Consider the following 25,206-nt stretch of genomic DNA (forward strand, 5'->3'; position numbering starts at 1 on the left):
TGGCTCTTAGTTGCAGCTTGTGAACTCTTGGTTGCAGCCTGTGGGATCTAGTTCTCTGACCAGGAATCGAGCCCAGGCCCCCTGCATTGGGGGCGCAGAGTCTTAGCCACTGCCCACCGGGGAAGTCCGTCTTAAGTCCTAATGATGATTTTAAAGGAAATTTAAAGTGGAAAAAAAAAAGATCCTGCAGTAGCTCAGCAGCAGCTTTCTTCTTTCACGTCTCCTTCAGACTTCTTCACAGGTAGACGTTGCATCTTGCATACGTTATACACACGTCAGCGTATGTGTAATTTTATATTTTGGCTTCAGTTATTATTTCATCAGATAAACGCTTCCACGTGACGAGCATCTCCGATGACCACCTCCTAGTTGTGGGTGTTTCATCGTGTAGACGAGTCATAGTTGATCAGTGTTACTCACTCCTGCAGTTTAGGGATGTAGAGCGGTTTCGGTTTCTCCTGGTACGGGTAATCCTAGTGCAGGTGTCTTCGGTCACAGGAGGGACCTTTGGAAAACGACTGTGGTCTCCCCTGTGGAGCAGCTCCGTGCGGAGTCCCTGTGCCCGAGAGGGGGCAGGTGTTCCTGAAGGTGGCCTCCGCTCCTCTGTGGGGCCTTTCTCACCTCCGTTGCCTGACCTGAGGCTGAGAAGATAAAACTTCCTCTGCTCCGTGTGATTCTGGTGTGGTTCAGGTGCACAGGTTCGTTTTTGAGCAAGAGGGCTTCTGTATGTCAGCTTCTGCCTAGCTGACCTTATTTTAGATGGCTCGTCACTGAAACCTGCCTGTGTCCCGAACCCGCAGAGTCTCCGGCGAGCGTGCCATGTGCCTGTAGTGAAGGAAGGGAGGAGACTGGGCTGGGTTTGATGACGACAGACTGGGGGAACCCAGACAGACTGGGGGAACCCTGGTGTCAGAGACCGGGCTAGCGGAGGAGGAAACACGAGCAGAAAGTTGGGACCATGAGCTCTGCAGGCGGCACAGCCTGGAGAAGGGCAGTGGAGAAGTCGAGAACACACTGGTCTGAGGGGTGAGGGATGGTTGGAGGAAGCAGATGGAGCTTGGGCAGAGGACAGGAAGAAAGAAGGGAATGCTTGTTGGCATGATGTAGGAACAGAGTGAAGGGAAGGACACGCTTAATTTATTCTTAAATTTCAGGAAGATGGATTGGCCCAATAATGGCGATGGAAAATAAAGAGAGTTTTTGGTATAAGCTGAATGAGAATTAAATTTAGGATACACGTGTTTAGAGGGCTATTTCTGCTTAACGCCATATACAGCACTGCATATGTGAAAGGGAGTATATGTCTAATTCTTAGTATTTAATGTTTAGAAAATCATAAAGGTGCATTTTAGAAGTAGGTTTGGCTGCTCTGTTAGTTTCCTGGGGCTGCTATGACAAATTGCCACACGGCTTAGAACAACAGAAATTTACGCTCTCGTATTTCTGGAGGCCAGAAGTCTGAGATCAAGGCGTTGGTGGGACCGTGGTCTTGGGGAGACTCTGTTCCCTGCCTTGTCTGGCTTCCAGCGGCTCTGGGTGTCCCTCGGCTAGTGAGGCATCACCCCCGTCTCTCCCTCCATCTTTGCAGGACTCTCTCCGCCTTCCACTGTGTCCTCCCTTCTGTCTCCTGGGAGGACAGTTGTCACTGGAGTTAGGACCACCCAGATAACTCAGGGTGATTCCACCCTAAGAACCCTAATTATGTTTACAAAGACTCTTTTTTCCAAGTTAGCTCACAGTCACAGGTTCTGGAGATTAGAACACGGACATATTCTTTTGGAGGCCACTTTTCAACAAAGGTCTGTCTAGTCAAGGCTATGCTTTTTCCAGTAGTCATGTATGGATGCGAGAGTTGGACTGTGAAGAAAGCTGAGTGCCAAAGAATTGATGCTTTTCAACTGTGGTTTTGGAGAAGACTCTTGAGAGTCCCTTGGACTGCAGGGAGATCCAACCAGTCCATCCTAAAGGAGATCAGTCCTGGATGTTCATTGGAAGGAATGATGCTAAAGCTGAAACTCCAATATTTTGGCCACCTCATGCGAAGAATTGACTCATTGGAAAAGACTCTGATGCTGGGAGGGATTGTGGGCAGGAGGAGAAGGGGACGACAGAGGATGAGATGGCTGGATGGCATCACTGACTCGATGCACATGAATTTGAGTGAACTCCGGGAGTTGGTGATGGACAGGGAGGCCTAGAGTGCTGCGATTCATGGGGTCGCAAAGAGTTGGACACGACGGAACAACTGAACTGAACTGATTCAACTCACTCCATCCACTTGTTAAAAGAGAAGTCGTCAAAGTAAGAAAGGTGTGAACGTGTGAAGTTTTATTCTCCTGCACAAGAGGAGGCAGGCCTTGATCAGCATGTGGTTGCACAGCGTCATCTGGGTCCCTCCAGAAATCGATTCTCCTGGTCCAAGATGACTGCTGGACAGCCAGTCACCCCCATAACTCCTTTTGGGTGATGGGGGAGAGGGAGGAGAGAAGACAGCGTGCTGCAGGCAGAGGTTTTTTTACCTTGGTTCATGGACCTTGCTCCCCACAGGGGTCTGTGGATTTGACTATTTGATTAAAGTTGATTTTCATTGCAATGGTATTTCATTTTCTACATCCAGAGACATTCTGAGAAGTCTCCATAGGCTTCTCCAGACTGCCAGAAGGGTCCATGGGACAAAAAAGACATTCCAGGTTTCAGTATAATTTCAGGAGAAATTGAATGAGAATTGCATTTAGGATATACATGTTTAAGAGGGCTGCTGCTCTGCAAAATACCACGTTGAGATTTCATGTGATTTCCGAAAAGCATGACCTGGGCCTTCTGTTTAGTCATATGGCTACAGCATATGGCTGTTGGCACAGGGATCCAGTGGGCTTCACTCACAGCGTCATCCCTCCTGAAATGACCGTGCCAGAGTTACCAGATCATACATAGAGAGGGGTGATTTTACATGTCAGTATTTATAGCTTCCTTCCCCCACAGTACTCTCGATGAAATGTTTTATGGTATTTTGTGTGGTGTATTATGAAGGTCTTCTCCTTTTTTAGCTCTATGACATAAGGCAAGATACTCCTGAGACTCAGTTTTCTCATCTGTGAAATAGGGGTAATGCTATAATAGAATCTATATCATTGGGATGGCAAAAAAGTGTTCTCTAAGTGTTTCCTAGTTTTTATCTTCACCACCGTTCATCACTACTAGTAGGAAAGTAATAGGGTTCAACTTGCCAACACTTAGCAGCTATTTTGATTTATTCAAATCCCAAAGAATTTCAGATGAGGTTAATTTTATAGGCAGTGTTAAAAATAGCATCTGCAACTGAAGAGTAGGTATCAGAAAAGAATTATCCTTAAGATTATCAGGCAAATAACTAATAAAAACCGGAAAAATAGAATGTAAAGAGAAAACAAATGTAATTAAAGCTATAAGCTTTATGTTGTTGAGTCATCCAGTCGTGTCTGACGCTTTGCAGCCCCATGGACTGCAGCATGCCAGGCCTCCCTGTCCCTCACCATCTCCTGGAGTTTGGCCAAGTTCTTGTCCATTGCATCGGTGATGCCGTCCAGCCATACCTTTATTTAATTATCTTATTTTACATTAACATTTGGTTTTCCTTTATATTTTGCTTTTCATTTTTTAATTAGTTATAACCTGGTAACCCTATAACCAGCCGCTGCTGGTGGTAAAGAACCCGCCTACCAATGCAGGAGACGTAAGAGACACAGTTTCGGTCCCTAGGTCGGGAAGATCCCCTGAAGGGGAGGGCATGGCAACCCACTCCAGTATTCTCACCTGGAGAATCCCATGGACAGAAGAGCCTGCTGGGCTACTGTCTATAGGGTCACACAGGGTCAGATATGACTGAAGCAACCTAGCACGCACACACGGTAACCCTAAATAAAAAAGGAGCTATGTAATGGATTTATCTAGTCTTTTTAGTTATTTTATATCTCGTCTATTCGGCATTCGAGTCTGTTGAATGAATGGGAGTCCCTTTGTAGGCCTGTGTGGGGCCTATAAACCCCAGACCCGAGTCTCTCAGCTGTCCCCAGCAGATGTCAGCCTGTAGGGTGGTCAGGCACTGCTCCTTTGGTGAGCAACCGTGACCTTTATCCGGATTTCAACATCAGTTTTCCTTTCCAGCTTGTTTGGAGCTCAGATATTTCCTGGGCAAAACCCCTACACCAGTCAGTTTGGCTCAGAGAGAGGAAAAGCTATATATATAATTGGCAGATGTCCTTGCATGGAAAAGCTCTTCCCAATTTCTGTGACTGCTGGCCTGGATCTGGGGTGGGAAGGTTGTGCTTGTGGGCCGGGGCTGTCCCATAAGTCCCGCAGAAGCCCTGCCAGACGGGAAGGCCCGTGTGGGGACAGCGGCTCCTGCCATCTGAGTGCACTGCCCTGCTCCCCGCCCGAACATGGAGCTCGGGAGACCCAGTCCTCCCGCCCTCGCTGTGTCGGCCATCAGCTGTGCTGTCCCAGCTTCTCACACCTGTAGCCTCACTCTCCTGTTGGAAAAGCAGGGGCAGCTCAGTCTCACACCTCCAGGCGGTGGGTGGCAGCACCTGGCACATAGTAGGTGCTTAGTGAATAAAGTGCCTCTGATTGTTAGAACATGCCTTAGATGGTGGAGCAGGGCTAGGAGAACAGCTGCAGGCGGAAGCTACTCTAGTGAACCCCGTGCTTTATAATCCACTCTGTTCTCAGTTTCAAGAAGCAGGAAGAAGCGGCTTTGAGCCAAATTGGTGGCTGTGTGTTTGCTAAGTGTGGGGTTTTGCTGAAGGCAGCACCTGCTCTGTGACACCGATGGTCCAAAGAGCTGGGTACTCCACGTGAGAGCTCAGCGCTTAGTTCTTACAGCTGCTCCAAGCAGGCACCAAGAAAGAACACTGTCTTCTGGAAGCCTGGCTGGTGAGCGGTGGAACTAATTGTGGTGTCTGTCAAATATATTTAGAATTGAGGGTGGAAGCGGACGCTGTTACTTGCCTGGGCTGTGTGTTATTATTGAGTAGGAGTTGCATTTATGAAATTTAAGCTGTTTTCACAATACTGTTGGGGGGTGTGTGTGTATATGTGTGGTATGTGTGTATGTACGGTTGTGTATATAGGTGTGTGTCATTGTTAACACTTCTGATTGTCTTTGTTTACAAGTGACAGACGAAACAAAGGACAGTTGAGAGACTGTAGTTTGACTCTAGGACTTTTGCAAAGAGTTCTTTGAAAAAAGAAATAGTGGGGATGGTAACATAGATTCATTGGATTTTTCTTAGGTTGTTCAAGAAATTAATAATTTTAGTCTTTCTTTACCTGATATTCTTTAGTAAATGTTCAGGTAAATGTCTAGGTTTTGTAAATATTTGGTAAATGTCTAAGGATATGATCAAGCCGAGTCCTGTATGTATGTTTTTTTTTTTCTTGAAAGTTAGGAAAATGGTACATTCTGTAGGGTATAATTTTTTTTTTAATCTTTCTTTTCTGTTCTAGAATAATCTGTTGTTTCAGAGCACATAGAGTAGTGGGATCTTTTTATTGTCTTGAAACAACTTTTTATCAAGTTAAGAGAATTCCCTGCTTGGTGGTGGGGAGGCGGTGCTGGTTTTTGACTCAGTAACCCCTCTTCTTTCACAGACGAAGCACCTGGTTTGAAATGTAAACTCAAAAAGAAACACGTGATCCTGAACTGCTGTCCTAGTTCTTACAGGACGTTTAGCTAAACCTCAAGAGGCAGCCAGGAGTAGAGGGGCTCGGGCAAGGCGGGGAACTGCCTTCGCTGAACCGCTCCGGGGCACACGGGCTCACCTCCACCCAGGCTGCAGTTGCGTTAGAAAAGCGGCAGGTGTCTGGGCACTGTCTGCTCTGCTTCTGAATTGTCCTCTGTCTGCAAAGGCCTAATCATGGCGACTCAGAGTGATTGGACATTTGGAAAACAGAAGTGGAGGCGGCTCCCTCCTCACCTTTGGAGGGACTGAAGGGATACTGACCGTGAGGCAGGAACCTTGACATCTTTGCGGTCCCTGACACTGAAAAAACCAGGATTGCTTCCTTGACTGGAAAAGAAGGGTCTGGGAGAGCTGACCCTTGAGGCTGTCGCCAGCTTGGCGCTCTGTCCTCTGAGGAGTGAGCTTTACAGATTACTATATGCACGAGGTTATCTAATCACACCAAGGAGTAGATTGGGTATTTGTTGTTCCCAAAGCTGTAAGTGCTGGCTTCCCTGTCACTGCCAGTTGACACACCCGGTTGTAGATGATTTAACAGCCGTTAATTATTTTTAGCACCCACTTTGATTTGCAGAAAATTTCCTGGCTTGGATGATGAACTCTGTGGTCATCTAGTCATTCAGAGAAAGGTTCACCCTGTCAAGTGCCCTGAGATAGATCAGCATTAAAACTTTTTATAGCTTAGTTGAATCTTAATTGCTGTTCAATGAACTGCACTGTTTAAAGGGTACAGCTTGATGAGTTTGTTATGCACATGCATGCATGCACACACACACACACACACACACACACACCCCCCTCTGTTGAAAGTGACAGCACAGGGTAACAAACGTTTCCATCCCCCTGAAAGTTTCCTTAATTGAATAATGACATTTTATGTATGTATGTATGTGTGTGTGTGTGTGTGTGTGTGTATATATATATATATATATGTATATATTTCTCCCTTACTGTCTGGCTTCTTTGGCTTGGTTAACATAACAGTTTTGAAGTTTTCCATGTTGGGTGTATCATAATTTGTACCCCCGATTTGTTGATCCGTTTACCTGTGGTGGCCGTTCGAGCACTTTCCAGCTTGGAGGTATTGTGATCAAAGCTGCCGCGAGCATTAATATACAAATCTTTGTGTGGACTTGTGTTTTCATTTTCCTTGTGTAAATGCCTAAGTATCAGAATTGCTGGGTCATATAGTAGGTGTTACGTTTCCTGAGTGCTTGGAACGTCACATTCTCGCCAGCACTGCCTGAGGGTTCCGGTTGCTCCCACCTCTCCAGCACTTGGTGTGCTCGTCTTTTGTTTTACACATGCTAATAGATGCACAGTAGTATCTCACTGTGGTTTTAGTTTGTCTTCCCCTGACGACAGGTGATGTCGGCATCTCTTCATGTGCTTATAGACTATTTGTATGTCTTTTTGTGAAATGTATGATAGAGTCATCTGTCCATTTTTGCATTGACCTGTCTTATTACTGAGTTGTAAGAGCTCTTTATATATTCTGGATATTAGTTTGTGATATATGTGTTGTGAATGCTTTTCCTGGTCATACTGCCTTTTTCTTAATAGCGTCTTTAGAAGAGTGGAGTCTTTTTGGTGAAATTGAGTTGATCAGTTTTTTTCTTTATGGTTCATTCTCGTGTCCTATCCAAGAAACCATTTTTTACTGCGGCATTGCAAAGATTTTCTTCGGAAAGTTTTGCAGTTTTAGGTTTTACAGTTACGATTTATGGTTAAATTTTAATGTATAATGTGAGGTAAAGAGTTGATGTTCATTTTTCGCCCATATGGATGTTCAGTTGTTCCAACTGCATTTGTTAAAGGGACTTTCCTTTCCACATTGAATTAACCTTCACACCTTTGTCAAGTCAGTTGACTATATATTTGTAAATTTATCTCCAGATTTTCTATTCTGTTCCATTGATCTATGTCTGCCCCTATCCTAATTCCATACTTTATTTTATTACTATTACTTTACAGTAAGTGTTGAAATCAGGGCAAGCCCTCTTAACTCTTTTTCTTTCTTAAAATTGCTTTGGTTATTATAAAACTTTTACATTTTTAATATAAGTAAAAATTAACTGGTCAGTTTCTATTTTAAAAGGGCCTGCTGGAATCTTGACTGAGATTGTATTGAATCTGTAAGTTCATTTTGGAGAGAGCTCATGTCTTAATAACACTGAGTTTACCGATGATTGTCGTATGTCTTGGTATTTATTTAGATCATTAATTTCTCCCAGCAAAATTTTATAGTTTTCATTGTGGATACCTTTAATATCTTTTCTTAGATTAATTTCTACATAGTCTGTTTTTTGTGCCTATTAAATGAAGTAGAAATATTTTCCAGTTGTTTGCTGCAAACAGTGGGTCTTGTGATCTTGGAAAATAACTTAATAGTTCTAGTAGTCACAAGGAGATCCAACCAGTCCATCCTAAAGGAGATCAGTCCTGGGTGTTCATTGGAAGGACTGATGCTGAAGCTGAAACTCCAATACTTTGGCCACCTCATGCGAAGAGTTGACTCATTGGAAAAGACTCTGATGCTGGGAGGGATTGGGGGCAGGAGGAGAAGGGGCCGACAGAGGATGAGATGGCTGGATGGCATCACCGACTCGATGGACATGAGTTTGCATGAACTCCGGGAGTTGGTGATGGACAGGGAGGCCTGGTGTGCTGTGATTCATGGGGTCGCAAAGAGTCGGACACAGCTGAGCGACTGAACTGAGTTGTTTTGTAGATTCCCCAGAAGTCTCTGTATAAATAGTCATATCATCTACAGAGTGGGACAGCTTGACTTCTTTCTGTTCCAGCTGCCTTATATTTCTTCTTCTTGTCTCATTGCAGAAGTGCAGACTGCCAGTATAATGTTGAATAAAAGTAGTGAAAGTAGAAATCCTTTCCTTTCTTCCAGTATTAACAGCAGCTTAGCACTTCACCGTCGAGTATGTTAGCTGTAGACTTTTTGTGGGTAGCCTTCATCAGTGTGAGGATTTTCTTGTTTGTTGAGGATTTTTATTATGAATGGGTGCTGAATTTTGTCAGATGCTTTTTTGGTATCTGTTGAAGTGATCATATGAATTTTCTTCTTCATTTGTTAAAAAGACAAATGAAATTGATTTTCGAATGTTAAACCAACCTTGTATTCCTGGCATAAACCCTATTTCCTCATGATATGTTATCCTTTTACTTAATGATTAGATTCAGTTTGCTTTTATATTGTTAGGGACTTTTGGATCTAAGATATCCATGAGAGATCCTGATCTGTAATTTTTTTTTTTTTGGTCAAGTTTGGCACTTAGAGTAAGCTGGTTTTATAAAACATTTTAGCTCGCATTATCAAACAGTGGGGATCTTTGTTCCTGCCTCTTTTTCTGATCCAGTTTGGTGTTAGTGAAGTCACTCAGTCGTGTCTGACTCTTTGCAAACCCCATGGACTCTAGCCTACCAGGCTCCTCCATGCATGGAATTTTCCATGCAAGAGTACTGGAGTGGGTTGCCATTTCCTTCTTCAGGGGATCTTCCGGACCCAGGGATCAAATCTAGGTCTCCCACATTGCAGGCAGATGCTTTACCATCTGAGCCACCAGAGAAGCCCACTTCTTTCTTAATTTTTTGCTGGAATTGACCAGTGAAACTCAGTATGGATTTTTCTATTTGGGAAGGTTTTTGATTAATAACTTGAAAAATTTGATAATAAATTGTTAAATGGACACAGGCCCTTCAGACTTCTGTGTTTCTTGTCTCCATCGACAGCGTCCTCACTCCTTCCGCCCAGGGTTTTCTCTGTATTGGAGGGAGGGGTGTGAACTCCTTGAGATGGGGGGTGTCCTGGGCTTGCTGACTGTCTTCATTCCAGCCCCCTGAGTCATGCTGGCACCAAGTAGGTGTTCCGGAAATATCTGTTGGGTTGATCAGTTTGTTGTTGGCCCTGTCTCCATCCCTCGACATCTCTGGAAATCTCCTCTCTCCTCCATCCGCGTGGGACTGTGTCACAGCTGTGTCATGACAGAGGGAGGTGGCTCCCTAGTCAGGCCAGCTGGCTTTGGCCAACCCTCATGCCTTGCCCTCTCGCCACAGCTGTCCACTGCCCTGGTAGGCAGACCCTCTGAGTCAGGGCTTGCAGGGGGAAGAACTATCTTCAGCCTTTTTCTTTCTTTTTTTTTAAATGTTAAATCCTGTGGTTGGGGTTATGTCTTTTCATTTTTTTTTTTTTTTTAAATATACTTGATATACCAGAGGAGTACAGAAAGCTTGGTCAGAGGACAGGGGTGAACTGTTAAAGCTAGGAGGGGCGTGGTTATTGGTGAGGGGCGTTATCCCGAAAGCTACCTTGCCTGTGGGTTACCTGCCTGGCTGGGATGTGCCCGAGATGCCCTTCCATGGACTGCCTCCCAGCGAGAGCCCTGCACCCAGTGCAGGCCGTCAGGCAGGGTGTGCGAGGAGGCAGGAGATCGGCCTGGGCCTCTCTGAGGGGGCGTGTGTCCTCCATTCAGGTCCCTGGCATCCGGGAGGGGGGCTGGTGCCCACTCCCTGTCTGTGTGCACCTGCAGTGCAGCAGCAGATGTGGGTGTGGGAGCCAGGGCTCCCCCAGCACCGGGAGCTGAGAACAGCCGCTGTGCTTCTCAGAGGCCTGTCTCCTTCCTGGGCGCAGGCCGGATGGCAGCAGCCTCCCGTGGTAATTAAGAGCGCTGGGTCCACGTGCCAGCACACAGATTCCCCCAGACCCCGAGATTGGGCAGGCACTCCTTCCCTCCCTTCAGGAGGGTGCTCCATGGGCCACGATTGCCCTGGACACAGTGTGTGGCCAGCTGTCTTCTGGGTATGTCTCAACTGGCCCTGGCTCTGCCTCCTACTAGCTGTGTGGCCCTGGGGAGCCACCTGCCCCTTCTGGGCAGCCATCCCCCACGTGAGACATGGAGTTAGAACTGGTGGCTATCCAGTCATGCGCACCCCACCTTCCGGCCAAACCCAAGCAGGACCACGTGACGACTGAGCTGCGGGCACAGCAGCTCAGATCCAGCCATCCCCATCTTGTCTCCTCCTCCAGCCTGCTTCACACCTTCAGACCTGAAACCTTCACATGGTGGTGGTGGCTTCTTTAACGCAGTGTTAGCATGTCTGAAGATGTTTTCCTTAGACTCAGTTTTGGGGGAAGGAGTTACCACCCCTTTCGTTGCCTGGTGGGTAGTGGTGAGGCCCTCTCCCCAGGGTGGGGTGGGGGGGTTGGGGAGGGGCTGGAAAGACTTGTTCCTGCTAGCCTAGTGCTTTGCCAGGAGCAAGACCGAAGAGCAGTCAGCATGAGGTGTCGTCTTTTCCCCAGGCTCTTTAGCCCCCAGACTGAGTCTCGGTGAGGTTGGAGAGCCTGGGGGTCCTCAGGCCACAGTGGGGACTGCATTGAGAGAGTCCATGTGGGGCAGGGGAGGATGCGTTGGAGGAGTCATGTGGACATATGTATTGTTTTTTTATTTGTTTCTTTTTTAAAGATTTATTTATTTATATTTATCTGTTTTCGGCTATGCTGGGTCCTTCTTGTTCCACGCGGCCTTGCCCACTTGGGGCGCACAGGGCTGCCCTGGAGTTGCGGTGCACGGGCTTCTCCTTGCAGAGCAGCTGGACAGCCATCTGTTCCAGCCCCTGTCACATGTAGGGGATGGCTGCCCAGGGCCACACAGCCTGCAGGCGCAGAGCCAGGCTCGAGGGCTCCAGTCGGTGCGGCGCGTGGGCTCTGTAGTTGTGGCCCACCGGCTTAGTTGCTTCGCGGCAGGTGGGTCTTCCCGGACCAGGGGTCAAACCTGTGTCCCCTGCCTTGGCAGGCAGGTTCGGCGCCACCAGGGGAGCACCGCAGAAGTGTGTAGTATCGTGGTGGTTTTCACTTTGTAAGGTTTTCATCCTAAATTGTTGGCAAGTTTGGGGACGCACACACGGTTTTCAGAGGTGGCCTTTCATGTTCGGGGAAGCGTTCCGTTCTGTCATTGACTGTTGGGTGAAGACTACCTGCCAGGCTCTCTGGACTCCCTTGGGAACAGAGCCAGGACCCTCCCTGAAGGAACCAGAGTCAGAAAAGGGACAAGGTGAAAATTCCGTCTTCTATGCAGCAAATTGCATTTGACACCGCCACACCAAAGTCTTTTTTTTTTTTAAACCTGAAGTACAGTTGATTTATAACGCTTTGTTAGTTTCAGGTGTCCAGCAAAAGTGGTTCGTCTATGCATATATACATACGCGATCTTTTTCAGGTCTTTGCTCTCATAGGCTGTTACAGGGTATTGGATATAGTTCCCTGAGCTGTGTAGTTTGTCCTTTTTGCTTATCTGTTTATAGTTAGTGAGTTCTCTTCATATTCCTCCTAAGCTATATGGAATGACATATGTCTGAGGTTAGCAAATTTCTCTGAAGGGCCTAGGACTTTAGGCCTTGCCGGCTGTTGGGTCTCTACGGCTGTTTGCCGCAGCCTGAGGCGTAAAGAGCAGGTGTGGCTGTGTTCTAATAAAACTTTATTTGAAGAACAGGAGGCAGGCCGCAGTCTGCCCAGCCCCGTCTGACGTCTCATGTTTGGTCCGTGGTGCTGTTATTTCTTCCTGACTGTCCTCTGTTAAATCAGGCCTGCCAGATGCTGCTGCCGATTGAGTGGAGAGTCTTCAGTTCTTAACCAAGTAAAGCAGGTTCTTTACCTGGAGCACAAAGAAGGCTCAGTCGCCGTGCCTGGTTTTCTTCTCTGTGGGATGATGGATATGCCATCTTAATTCAGATCAGGTTTGGTGTGTTTAACTGAAAACCCAGGTGACAGTGGTTTAAATAAGGCAGAAGTTTGTTTTTCTCTTTTTGGAAAGCACAGTTAGCAGGGTCTCGGGGCCCCTTCCAGGGGCCAGATACCTGTGCAGGGGCTGCAGGGAGCAGGCGGGCAGGGGCTGCAGCTGTGTCATCCCCAGGGGCTTTCCCGGAGGCTCCCCCAGCACATCAGCTTGTGCCTGTGTTGTGTCCGCAGCTCAGGGGGCCGGGGGGCGGGGGTGTGCTCTGTTATCTCGGAGCCATCGGGAGCCGCTCAGTCCACTTGTGAGGAAGAACTGAAAATGCTAGTTGTGTAGGCAGCTAGTAATTTTTGTCCCAGATGTTGGTTTTGTAGGAAAAAAAAGAAGCATAGATAATTTACAAAATACCTGTTTACTGTAGACACTTTGGAAAATAACAGAAGGAAAAGGGAAAAAACCTGAAATGTTAACTTCTAATTTTATGGGCTGTGTGTGTGTGTCCTGCCCTTTAAATATGTATTTTTTTTTTCTTTAACACAGAAGTGCAATACAAATATGCCCTTTTATAAATTTTTTGTAAACCTTGTTTATTTCCGTGGTGTTTTGTTTGTTTTCTGGCTGCATGGCATGCTGCCTGGTAGCTGGTCCGCAGTTTACTTAACGAACAGACAGCCTGAAATCAGCTCATCAGTCAAGGTGTGCACAAGACTTTGTCCCAAGGTCAGACCCCTGGTGACTCAGCAGAGGAGGTGGTCTGACCTCAGGCCACTTTGCTCTCAGAAGTGTGACAGCCTGACTAGCTTGACCTTCGATGAGAGAAGTGCGTGGCAGGCAGACCTTGGCCTGTAGAGGTTGCATATGAGTCCCCTCCCCTCCCCTCCCCTCCGTAGTTGCTAGCTGTAAGGTTACTCTGGATGCACCTGAGTTTATGCAGATTTATCATCAAATAATCCCAGAGGACGAGATGGTTGGATTGCATCCCCGACGCAGTGGACATGAGTGTGAGCCAATTTCAGGAAATAGCAAAAGACAGGGAAGCCTGGCGTGCTGCAGTGCGTGGGGTTGCAAAGAATCCGACACCACTTAGCTACTGAACAGCGGCAGTCCCAAAGGAAACAGGTAAATTGTGGCACATGGTGGCTGCCAGGTTAGATTGCCCAGGTGTGCCCCTTCCGCTCCCTCTATCCGCTCAGCCCCTCAGGATCCGTTGCCAGGACCCTTTGCTTAGAGTTCATTATCACTTGGATGATAATAGTTCTAGGTGTTTGAACTAATGACTTTTGAACTAATTGTTCCTCCTGTGTGGTGGCCAAGAGGGGGATGCAGTCATGGTCCTTTCTGCTGTGGGGTGTTTCTCTAACAAACCGAGTACTGACCCCGCAGCAGAAAGCCCAGGCCACTGGCAGCGGGACTCGGGCAGCCAGGCAGGCGCGCGGCCCTGACCCCGCAGCAGAAAGCCCGGGTCACCAGCAGCAGGGCTCGGGCGGCTGGGAAGCACGCGGCCCTGCGTGTGAGGTCTGCAGGTCGCTCTTCGGAGCCTGGCCCCTGTGCGTCGTGCAGGCTCCTCTCTGTGTGGCGTGCAGGCTCCTCTCTGTGTGTCATGCTGGCTCCTCGGCCCCCGTGCATCGTGCAGGCTCCTCAACGCAGCGGCAGCAGTTTGCCTGCACGAATCATTGTTTTGGAAACATTAGGTTCTGCGTTGACTGTTGTAGTTCCTCCTGTGCTTTAAAGTCCGTCAGGACTGTCTGCTGTGCTCTTAGTGCTCGGCTGCAGCACCGCATAGGTTCTGAGTGGTCCTCCCCAGCTCATCCTTTCCCAGGAGACTTAGTGTTTTTATTGTGCACTTTTGCAGAATATGAGAATTTTCTGCAACTTAATTTTGCATTATAGGAAAAATACCTGCAGTGCTTTACCAGTGCTGCGATCATTCTTTTATTCAGTTTTTTATGCAAATAACCCATTCTTTATAAATAAGCACACATAACCAAAACAAACAAAAAGCACTCAGTAGTCTTATCACTGAGATCATAGATGCAAACACCATTATGGAGACCTGTGGTTCTCAGACACAGGGGGCGCGGGGTGGATTCAGGAGTCGAAGGAGAGGTTTGCCCACAGAAGGACATTCGGCAGTCGGAGCTGTTTTGGCCCATGACAGTGAGGAGCGGGGGGCGGTTGTTGAGGGTGTGCCCCTGGTGTGTCCGTGGGTGCTCGCCAACACCCCGCAGCTCTGTGGGGTCCGTCCTGTGACAAAGACATACCGGGCCCAGGGTGTGCTGAGGCTCAGAGATGTTGATGCAGACACGGATTGTAGGCGTTTTTCTATGACTATGAGTACATACACTTTTGGGGCTTCCCTGGTGGCTCAATGGTAAAGAATCCACCTGCCAATGCAGGAGACACGGGTTGGGTCCCTGGGTTGGGAAGATTCCCCTGGAGAAGGAAATGACAGCCCACTCCAATATTCTTGCCTGGGAAATCCCATTGACAGAGGAGCCTGGTGGGCGAAAATGTTGGACACAACTTAGTGACTTAACAACAACAACAGTGTGTACAAAAGCGGAATCAGTTATGCCTATTAATTTGTAACCTTTTAACATTTGTTATATTATGAACATACCTGTTCATAACATAATGCATAAATGTACCTTCTCACTGTCCCTTTTTGTTTGTTTGTCTAGTATTTCATCGTCCTTTTAGAAACTGACTGAGTGGTGTTCCATTGTACAAAGCGTCCTGATATATGTATTTCACCACTGCCCAGTTTTTGTTCGGAGTTTTCGGCTGTTTCTAACATTCTTCTGTTGGAACCATGTTAGATCTTGTCGTTTTGTCTTTTGCGTTCTGCCCGCCGGTCTCCCGTTTCCTGCCTCTGGCGCTCTACCCCCACCCCTGGGTGCCCTCTGTGAGTGATGACACCCCTCCCCCCGACAGCTCTCTGCCTCTGCCACCCTGATCAGGGCTACCACTAATCTCTAAGGTTTCCCTCACTTTGAACACATTCCACAGCCAGTGAGGCAGTGCTGAAATACTGAATAGATGAGTAACTTGAAATACTTTCATCAGATTTCAGTTTTAGGCATAACTTTTACATTTTGCTTCCCTTTACTTTTTGTTTCTTTTGAAAACTCAGCCTTCCGATAGGTGCCCTGTGCCTTGGCTCTGTGGCCCGCTTGGCTTTGCTGCCTGCCTGGGCGTCCCGTGTGGTCCCCTGGCCAGTGTCCCCAGGAGGGTCGGGTGGTGGGCCTGGCAGAAGGTGCTGGCTCTCACTGGATGCCGCGGGCCCCTGGGCAGGTTGAATGGCAGTGGTGGTGGGGACCCCTCTGTGCCCCCAATGCTGACCCGAGGCAGCTGCCCTCCACTCGCAAGGCAAGGTGCCGCTTCGGGGAGGAAGGGGTCCTGTCGGCGTCGGGCCAGTTCCTCTCCGGGGGCGGCGTGGTGGGGACCTTGGGGGTCTGGGCCGGTGTCCCCACTGCTTTCCCTCAGCGCCCCCCCAGGAGCTTGTTTGCGCCACGGTGTCTATTTTTGTGTTTCATACGACACTGTGTGAGGAAGTCCGTTGTCGACGCACATCCCAGCTGTTGTGAATGGCCTGTGTCTCCGGGGGCTTCCAGGTGGGGATGTGTGTGTTGAGCCCAGCGTCTCGGGTAACATCAGAACAGCAGGACGTGAGTAACAGGAAGTGACAGAGATGACCGAGTGCCCAGATGCTTATTCTCGGCCACCTTTCCCAGCCCTGCGGCCCGGGGAGCTATATTTAGCTGAGTATTTCCAGGTTCCTAATCCCGTGGACACGGTCCCTCAGTTCTTCTTTTGGTTGGTGGCTGAACTGCGTCGTGCTGATGGCTGCTCCCTGTCTCTGGTCTACTGCAGTGACCCGCAGGTTCTTGCCCATCGGCTTTAGAACCTGAGTTTTGTTTTTTTTTTGCTGAGCCACTTCGATTCTGACCCACTCTGAGCAGTTGGCAAACGTTCTGAAAGTTGGAAGAGCAGCAGGTGAGAGTTCCAGGAGTGGTGAGTGACGAGGCCGTGGGAAGCTGTGTGGGGAAGAAGTTACAAGGATTTAAAGTGAAGTGGGATGAGTTGTAGGTTGTCATCAGTACCTCTAGAGGGCTGGTTTGTGTCTTCTGTTTCTTAGAAGCGGAAGGCTGGGATTTTAAAAGCCCCGGGCTTGATGGTGTGACTTCACCCACGGGCTAGAAGCGCTCTCTGGTCACCCCCTGGCCAGGTTAGAAAGCCCGCACATCAGATACACATCTTGGTGATGAATTTCCATTGTCTGAATTTCCATTGTCGGAGCTTTGTCAGAGGAGAAACTTCACGCAGGTCCCCAAGCACAGAGGAGCCTCAGGCAGTCTGCCCGGGGGTGGGGAGCGGCGCCCAGTCCTCATTCCTAGGACCATAGGTGCGGGGGATTTTTGCCCAGTCCTGTCAGATGGTGCTTCAGGCACGTGTTGACCAGGTGTCCACTTGGGCTGCTGGATGTCCTGCCATGTGCCCAGGGGTCTGCCCTGACTATGCCATCACATGGGTGAGCAGCCCGGAAGCCAGCCCTTGGCGCTCATGGTCCCCTCACCTGCCCTGACCTGTGGCGGCCTTGGGATCAGTCCTTCCTGCTGGAGGACCACAGGAGACAGCTGGGGACGCTGACAGCAGTCACCGGGGGTCACCCTGAGGCTGGGAAGTCGAGCCTGTGGGGGACAGTGGCCCTCAGATGTCTTGGTCTGTCGTGACCGCCCCGCCCTGTGGCCCTCTGTCCGCACCTCTCGTTCCTCTGTCCTGAGCTGAGGGAGCTGGCTTGTCCTTTGAGCAATAGGACGAGCTCCTCGGTGGCTCTGAGAACGCTCCCAAAGGAAGGTTCTGGGTCTGATGGGAGCTCCCGGTGGTTGGCGCGGGGTGTGCTGGGAGAGAAGTCTCTCTGCTGGGCTCCAAAAGCTTCCTTCTGAGCGGCCCTGCCAGCGCCTCCCCCGTTCTCCCTTCATAAAGCGTCAACTTTATTTTCACACACTCAGCCAGCTCTTTTAGGACTCGGATATCTACTCTGGGATGAGAGATTTGAGAGGCAAATTAGGAACAGTTGTGTCTGCCGTGAGACGCATGGCAGGCGCAGAAGCGCGGGCGTGTGACTGCCACGCGCGCCAGAGGGGGGCGTTCTGCGCGCCGAGAGAAGGAGCGCACGCCTGCCAAGCTCAGGCTCCCAGTGGTGCCCGGGTTTTACCAGCAGAGTCCGTCTGCAGGCGTGGTTTCAGGTTGACCCATTCCCTTCTGTAAGGCCAAGCTATAACTCACAAGGCAAACTGTAAATTTCTACTGTAAACTGGAAGGACAGTAAATTGTACACATTGTGTAAGTGTAACTGCTATACAGATACAAAACATAGTGTGCATCTCTAGTTCTGGCCTGCATATTTGAGCACACTTTTGTGCCAAGAGATTGAACTTTTAAAAAAATTGTTGAATATTTCAAGCATTCAAAAAGTAACTTGAACAACTCTGTCCATGCCCCAGCCGGAGAAAGAGGCGCTCTGAGTGTTCATGGAGCCCTCTGTGTGCCCTTTGTCGTCCTGTTCCTCCCTCCCTCCCTCCCCTGAGGTCGGGCACCACACCTGTCGTTTGTTTTTGTGTTTTTGATACTTTCTTTACCTTAGTGCTGGTATAAACAGTACACAGTATAGTTGCGCCAGTTTAAACATTTTTGATAAATGGTATTGCACTACACATCTCCTGCAGCTTGCTTTTCCTCACTCAGCATCATGGTTCAGTTTTATCCACGTGGACTCATTCACCTTTAGTTAAGGGGTTCAAGGTTTAAAATGACAGATTCCTGATCTCTAGAATTAAACCAGAATTTCCAGGGGGCGGGATGTGAGCCTCAGAACTTTTCACAAGTACAGTGAGTTGAGGCTCACAGTGCTCCAGGGTTAGTTTTGTGGCTGGCGTTGGGGATTGGTGGGTGACGCATCCCACTGCTGACTTGTTTTCCCAGATCTCAGTGCTACAGGCAGTGCTGCTGGGAGCAGTCTTCTGCTCGTCTTGCTGGGCACACAGCATGCATTTCTCTCGAGTTTGCTTCTAAGGGCAGAATTGCCAGGTGTGTGTGTCTTTAGCTTGATGAGATATTGTCAAATTGTTCTGCAAAACTATTTTTTTAAGCAACTCACCATTTTTTTTTTTTTTTAATGTAGCTGGGCTGATGGCAAGGTGACAAAACCTCATGGGTGAGATAAAATACTGTGCACGGTCAAGATTTTGATAGATACCCAAACCCCAGCACGTCCAGAATTGAACTTCTGCCCCTCCCCTGCCAGCTGCAGAGCCAGCCTGCAGCCTTCCCCATCCCGAGATGGCCACTCACCTCCCCGGCTGCTCCAGGGGCCCCTGCTGGCTCTGTCAGGGCCCACAGGGAGGGTGAGAGTCCAGCCGCTTCCGCCCCTTGATGGGGTTGCTGAGCACCTTCCCTTAGGCTTCCCTGACTTCTGCCCTGCCTCCTACGCCCAGTTTTCAGTACAGCAACCAGAATGATGCTTTTCAACCCAAGTCAGGGGTCAGCCTTCTGCTCATAAGCTCTGTGCACCCCCCCGTTTAACTGGGAGCAAAAGCCAGAACTCTGTAACAGGCGCCCACAGGGTGCTCGGGACCCCGGGGCCTCGCCCCAGCTCACTGGCCCCAGCCCGCAGCCGTGCTCCTGCTTCAGGCACTTCTCTCCCACACCTTCCAGTCTTTTCCAGTGAGGCCCACCTCAGTCCCCTCCCTGACCTCCTTTTTCTGGTCAGTCTCCTATTCCCATAGATTCACCACCAGTACTACACTCTGCGTTAGGTAATTTACTTCTTTATCACAGTATTGGTTTCCCATCTGAATTTGAATGTCAGCTCCAGGGAACAAGCATCTTGTCTGTCTGTTCACATGGAGGACTGCTTGAATTTATTTCTCAGAGGAAAGGAAGAATTTGGAGCCTGGAGATGAGGGTTGGGTGTAGGAGGGGAGGGGTGGTTGAGGCCTCGGGGGAGAGGAGGAGGGGGAGTGGGGGGCAGTTGGCGAGAGGAGGTGTCTCGGTATGTGCGTGGACCTGTTGGTGGGCACTGGGCCCTGTGAATCTGGAGCTGGGGGCAGCTTGTCTGGGTGATGTTCCTGGTTGCTCCCAGAGCACACCTGCTGTGGGAGGGGCGCTGGGGCCGGTCCCCCAGGAAGTGCAGTGCCGTTTGTGGGCAGGACCTGAGGTTTGTGGCTGACATAAGATAGGGCTTCACTGAGTTCCCAAGCCATGGTGTGTGCAGGAGCGAGTCCTGCCATTTCCGGGGCTCTGACTCGTGCAGGTGCGACTACCAGGCCACGTGTCGCAACCGGAAAAGGGCACGCCCTGTGACCCTCCTGTCACGTGGGGAGGACCCAATTTGGCGTTCTTAGAGATGGTGTACCCAGGGCGTGTCCACATATTTCCTTGGCAAGTCAGGTTGAATCTCATGAGTCCTACAAATACAGGACTTCAGCAAGAGAAGAGTATCCTTTTAACCTGTGCTGAGTCCACTTACACTACAGTTCTTAAGAAACACAGTATGGTTCTGAATGTTTGACATTTCATTTAAACATGTTAGTTACTAGAAAATGTTGATTGTGGTTACTTATTTTTAATTAAATCTTTGGAGATCTTTTCAGATTCACATGGAAGTGAAATAATGCAGATATCCATTGTTTTATCCAGTTCCATTCATTGGTAACATCTTGCAAAACTGTAGCAAAACGTCACAGCCTCCTGGCGATGGTGGGTCAAGAGCCAGGCCTCCGTCTCCACAGGGATCCCTGGTGGTCCCTTACAGCCACACCCGCTGCCCGCCTTCACCCCGGGTGACCTCCAGGCTGTTGTTCATGTCTGTGATTTTGTTATCTCAAGTGTTCTGTGAATGGGGTCGGGTAGCAGGTAACCTCTCAGAGTTGGCTTTTCTCACCCAGCAGAGCTCCTTGGAGATGCCCCCAGGGGGCTGTGTGGTAGTTTCTTTTTGGACTGTCACAGTGGAGTGGTGTTCCATGGAATGGGCGTACCACCGTGGGTTTAATCATTCACCACCCAAGGGCATCTGGCTTCTTTCCAGGTTTGGGTGGTTATGAGCAAAGCTGCTGTAAACATTCATGGACAGGTTTTTGTGTGAACACAGGTCTTCACATCTTTGGAAAAATGCCCAAGTGTAATCGCTGGGTTGTCTTGTAGCTTCATGTTTGGTGTTTAAAGAAACTGTCACATTGTTTCCCAGAGTGGTCGTGTATCCCCGCCAACAACACGGGTCCGTTTCTCCACATCTCCAGCATTTGGTGTTGTCCCTTTTTAACTTTGTCCATTCTGATAGGTGTATAGTCATGCTGTGGTTTTGGTCAACATTTCTGGAACGGCTGTTGATGTTGGGGCCCTTTTCTGTGCTTATTTGCCTGCTTGGTCTTCTCTGGACAGCACGTGGCAGGTGCTGGAGCCTTAATTAGTGCTGCCTGAGGAGGTGGGCGTGGGTGCCCCAGTTGTTTCCGTTTGGCTGGAGTCCAGTGGTTATTGGCTGCTCCCCTACTGTGGATTCTGCCCGGTTAGGCTCCTCTTCCCTGGGGCCATGACTGGAGAGGGTGGGCTTCTGGTGAGCTTTAAATTCTTTCTGTCCTCACCGGTATTTCTGGCTGGGCTTCCTCAATGCCCTGTCTAGGATGTCAGGGGCAAACAGAGACCCCCGAGAACTCAGTGCCTTGTCATCCCTCAGGCCCTCTTCTCTCCACCCTTTGCAAAATTTTTTATATCTAAGTTCAGGATTTTAGCTGTACCTAGCCAGAGGAGAAGTGGGCAACAGAGGGTGAGATGGTTGGATGGTATCACCGACTCAATGAACATGAGTTGGAGCAAAATCCAAGAGAGTGAAGGACAGGAAAGCTTGGCTTGCTGCAGTCCATGGGGTTGCAAAGAGTTGGCCACGACCTAGCGACTGAACAACAAGAAACCAGAGGGAAGAGGAAAAGTAGGTCTAGCCACCTTCCCGGATCAGAGGTCTGCTGGTCATTGTGGTTGTTTTTGGGTCTGTGAGGTCTGACGACCCGGCCTGCGTGTCCGTCCTGGCGGCCGCCCTGCGTGTTGCGGCCTCGGGCCCATCCCAGGCTCCGGGGCACACGTGGCTTACTGCTGAGGGTGTTTGGTTTGGCCTTAGTTGCAGCATGGCAGAGCACACAGGAGCGCAGTCTTTTTGTCATTTGAGGTCTCACTTACGGATGAGCAGCACAGCCAGGCCTGCGGTTGCAAACTGCTCGACAGGCCTTTGCAGGTGAATCATGGGCCGCCCATCATCGTCCCCCAGATCGCATTTCTCCACCCTCTGCTTTGAACCCTTGGGAGACCTGGTGGGAGTGGGAGGGGGCGCGGCCAGGTGACTCAGGGAAACGTCCGCAGGATCCTTGGGCTGACCCTCCTGGCCGGCGTTCCTGCCAGAAAGGAAGCGCAGTGCGCCAGACGCGGCCTGTTCCCAGTGAGCCGAGCAGAACTTGTGGCGACTGCCAGCTCCTTCCCCACATTCAGCTCCTCCGTTCCTGGCACCGCTCACGGGGCAATCTTGCCTGGAATCCAAGTGCGGAGCCACTGACCATTGGGGTTGGGAGCCGGCCTGAACCAGCCTGCCCGGGGACCTGGGGTCCTGGCCCCTGCCTCGTTACCTGCGGGACTTGGGGCCGACCTCAGGTCCCCCTCCTGGTGCCTCCTGCAGCCTGTGGGGGGCACGCGGGAGCAGGCAGACACCTGTCAGCACCCGGCAGCTTTGCCAGCACCGCCGAGTGCCTTCCCGGGGAGTTGGCACTGACATCCTCTTGGTTGCCTCCCTGTCCTGTCCGCTCCTGTGTGTGTAACTCAGGTGTCCACCTTCTCCACCGAGACATCCTGTCTGTGTGTTTCCAGCACGTCTCCTTTTTCTCCATGATTTCTCAGTGGTCGGTCACACCTGGGTTTAGGAGTCCTCGGCTAATTCTCCCCAGGGCATTGGAAGATATTTGCCTGGCTTGGGTGTCTTAGACCCATTTAGAGTATCTAGTATTTTCTCATATTTCCAGGAAGATCATTTGTCTGAAAGGATGGAAACAAAAATTAATAAGGGAAAAAACAAAAAGTAGTTTTTTTTTTGTTTTTTTTTTGTCTACCGTGTATTATTGTGCTTGGTTGCTCAGTTGTGTCCGACTCTCTGCAGCCCCATGGACTGTAGCCCGCCAAGCTCCTCTGTCCTTGGGATTCTCCAGGCAGGAATACTGGCATGGGTTACCATTTCCTTCTCCAGGGGATCTTCCCAACCCAGCGATTGAACCCACATGTCTTATGTCTCCTTCATTGGCAGGCGGATTTTTTACCACTAGCACCGCCTGGGAATCCTACCATATATTATTAATGTAAATGTAAGGCTTTATTTTAAAAATAATTATAATTAGTACATGCACATGGTATAGAGATCAAAACGATGAAAAGGTATAAAGTGAGCTTCTCAGCCCTTCAGAGGTCCCCTCCCAGAGGTGACTAGGTTACTTTTTCCCCTGCACCCATGTTATGCCTGCAACTTGCTTTGAGCATTTAACAGTATATCTTAGAGGTTGTTCCGTGTAAGTACATGAAGAGTGAGTAGCGTCAGTGTATTTGGGGTTGTGTGGTCTCCGATATATGAAGGTGCCAGCTTCCTGCCGGTCATACCTTGATCAGTATCTGAGTTGTTCTTTTGTCTTTACAGTGAACTTTCATGAATAACTTTGTATGTGTTGTGTGTCAGGCTCATGAAGACATCTCTGTAGGAGCACTTTTTCTATGACAAAGATGTATATATACTTCAAAGTCTGCTAGATTTCCCCCTGTGTGCTCCACGTATGTGCTTTCCAGTCAGCATTTTGTGTGCTCAGTTGCTCAGTTGTGTCTGAGTCTCTGTGACCCCGTGGACTGTAGCCCGCCAGGCTCTGCTGTCCGTGGGATTCTCCAGGCAAGGATACTGGAGTGGGCTGCCATGCCCTCCTCCAGTGGATCTTCCCAACCCAGGGATCGAACCCACGTCTCTCATGTCTCCTGCATGGCAGGTGGGTTCTTTACCACTAGTGCCACCTGGGACCAGGCCCCCTAGGAGTTGTTATTTACACCTCAGTGAATGAGACACGTTATCAAACTTGTGATCTCTGTGAATCTTGTAGGTAAAAAAAGTATCGTATAATTTTAATTTGCATTTATCTTATGAGTAAGGCTGACCATTTTTTCCTGTGTTTAAGGTCCATCCACTGTTTTAATATAGTTCTGCCAGTGTCTCATATTTACTTGCACCTTCCATCTTCTGCCTCCCTCTTGTACATTTAGTTTTCTAAACACACTGTCCAGGGGTCTGGGTAGCCATGCCATTTTTCTTTTGATTCAGTTATGCAGTTAACTTTATTCCAAGTTTTATACTCTTTTTACCAAAATGTAGCCTTCATATGGAAGAATGCCCCGATCACAGCATACAGCTTTATCTTCTCTTTTTCCCTTTTGGCCATGCCTCGCAGCATGTGGGATCTTAGTTCCCCAGCCAGGGATCAGACTTGTGCGCCTGCAGTGTAAGTGTGGAGTTCTAGCCACTGGACCGCCAGGGAGTTCCCACAGTGTAGAGCTTGGTGAATGTTCCAGATCAAGAAACAGAACGTCAGCAGCTCCCAGGGGCTCTCTTTTGTGCCCTTCTCCCCAGGCAGCTAGCTTCTGACCCTTCAGGTTAGTTTTACTTAAAAAAAAAAAAAAAAAGCTTTGCATATGCATAATGAAATTATATGAAAGGTATAAATGTTTTTGCCATGTGGCTTCTTTCAGCATCGTAAAGCTTTATTTTGTGCGGCTCCGGGTGGACCGTCCCCCTCGCTCTGCAGTGTCCATGGTTCTAATAGACCGCAGTTGGTTTATCCACTTTACCCAGGCAGGGAGGGCACTTGGGTTGTGCCCAGGGCAGGCCTGTTACGAGTACAGTGGTGGAGTGTTTGTGTATGAGGCCTCCCGCCCCACACCCCACAGCAGTGCTAGGACGTGACGGCTCCTTTAATGGCCTCTGTGTTCAGATGAGTACGTGGAGACCCAGGGAGGGGTGGCAGTTGCTCTAAGTCACACATCTCGCAGGGCTTCAGACCAGGGCATGTCCTCAACACCACGGGTCGGGCCCCTTCTGGGTCCCGAGCACGTGTGGCCCCGTTGGCTTCCCCGATAGCTTCCCCGATAGCTCAGCTGGTGAAGACTCCGCCTGCAATGCAGGAGACCCGGTTCGATTCCTGAGTTGGGAAGATCCCCTGGAGCAGGGATAGGCTACCCATTCCTGTATTCTAGGGCTTCCCTGGTGATGCAGATGGTAAAGAAGTCGCCTGCAGTGCGGGAGACCTGGGTTTGATCCCTGGGTTGGGAAGATCCCCTGAAGGAGGGCATGGCAACCCACTCCAGTATTCTTGCCTGGAGAATCACCTTGGACAGAGGAGCCTGGCAGGCTACAGTCCATGGGGTCACAAAGAGTCGGACACGACTGAGTGACTAAGCACAGTCCCTTGACAACCACGGCAGGTGGCTTCTGGCATCCCCCCTTTTCCAGAAGAGAAACATTTCCCAAATAGCCAGTGGCCAGGTGAGGTTCTGTCTGAGGCATCTTCAAACATACACAGGAGTTTAAAAAAAAAAAAAAGCAGGCTGAGAACCAGATGCTTGGACATTGATCTGTTGGTCAAGCCCTAAAATAGAATGGGCATAAAAAAACTCATGTT

General features: G+C 49.4%; 1 protein-coding gene across 8 annotated transcripts in view; it reads left to right on the forward strand.

Annotated features, from left to right (window-relative positions):
* Positions 1–25,206, forward strand: part of DGKD (diacylglycerol kinase delta) — a 110,219-nt gene that overhangs the window by 48,212 nt on the left and 36,801 nt on the right. The window contains exon 1 of one of the 8 annotated variants that reach the window (XM_070786921.1): positions 15,943–16,459. The exons of the other annotated variants lie outside the window; for them this stretch is intronic. The gene's annotated coding sequence lies outside the window, so the exon portion shown is untranslated. Of the gene's footprint in view, positions 1–15,942; positions 16,460–25,206 lie in introns of those variants that run through there. 8 annotated transcript variants of the gene reach the window in all.

Source organism: Bos indicus, chromosome 3, assembly GCF_029378745.1.
Source record: "Bos indicus isolate NIAB-ARS_2022 breed Sahiwal x Tharparkar chromosome 3, NIAB-ARS_B.indTharparkar_mat_pri_1.0, whole genome shotgun sequence".
Taxonomy (NCBI): Eukaryota; Metazoa; Chordata; class Mammalia; order Artiodactyla; family Bovidae; genus Bos; species Bos indicus.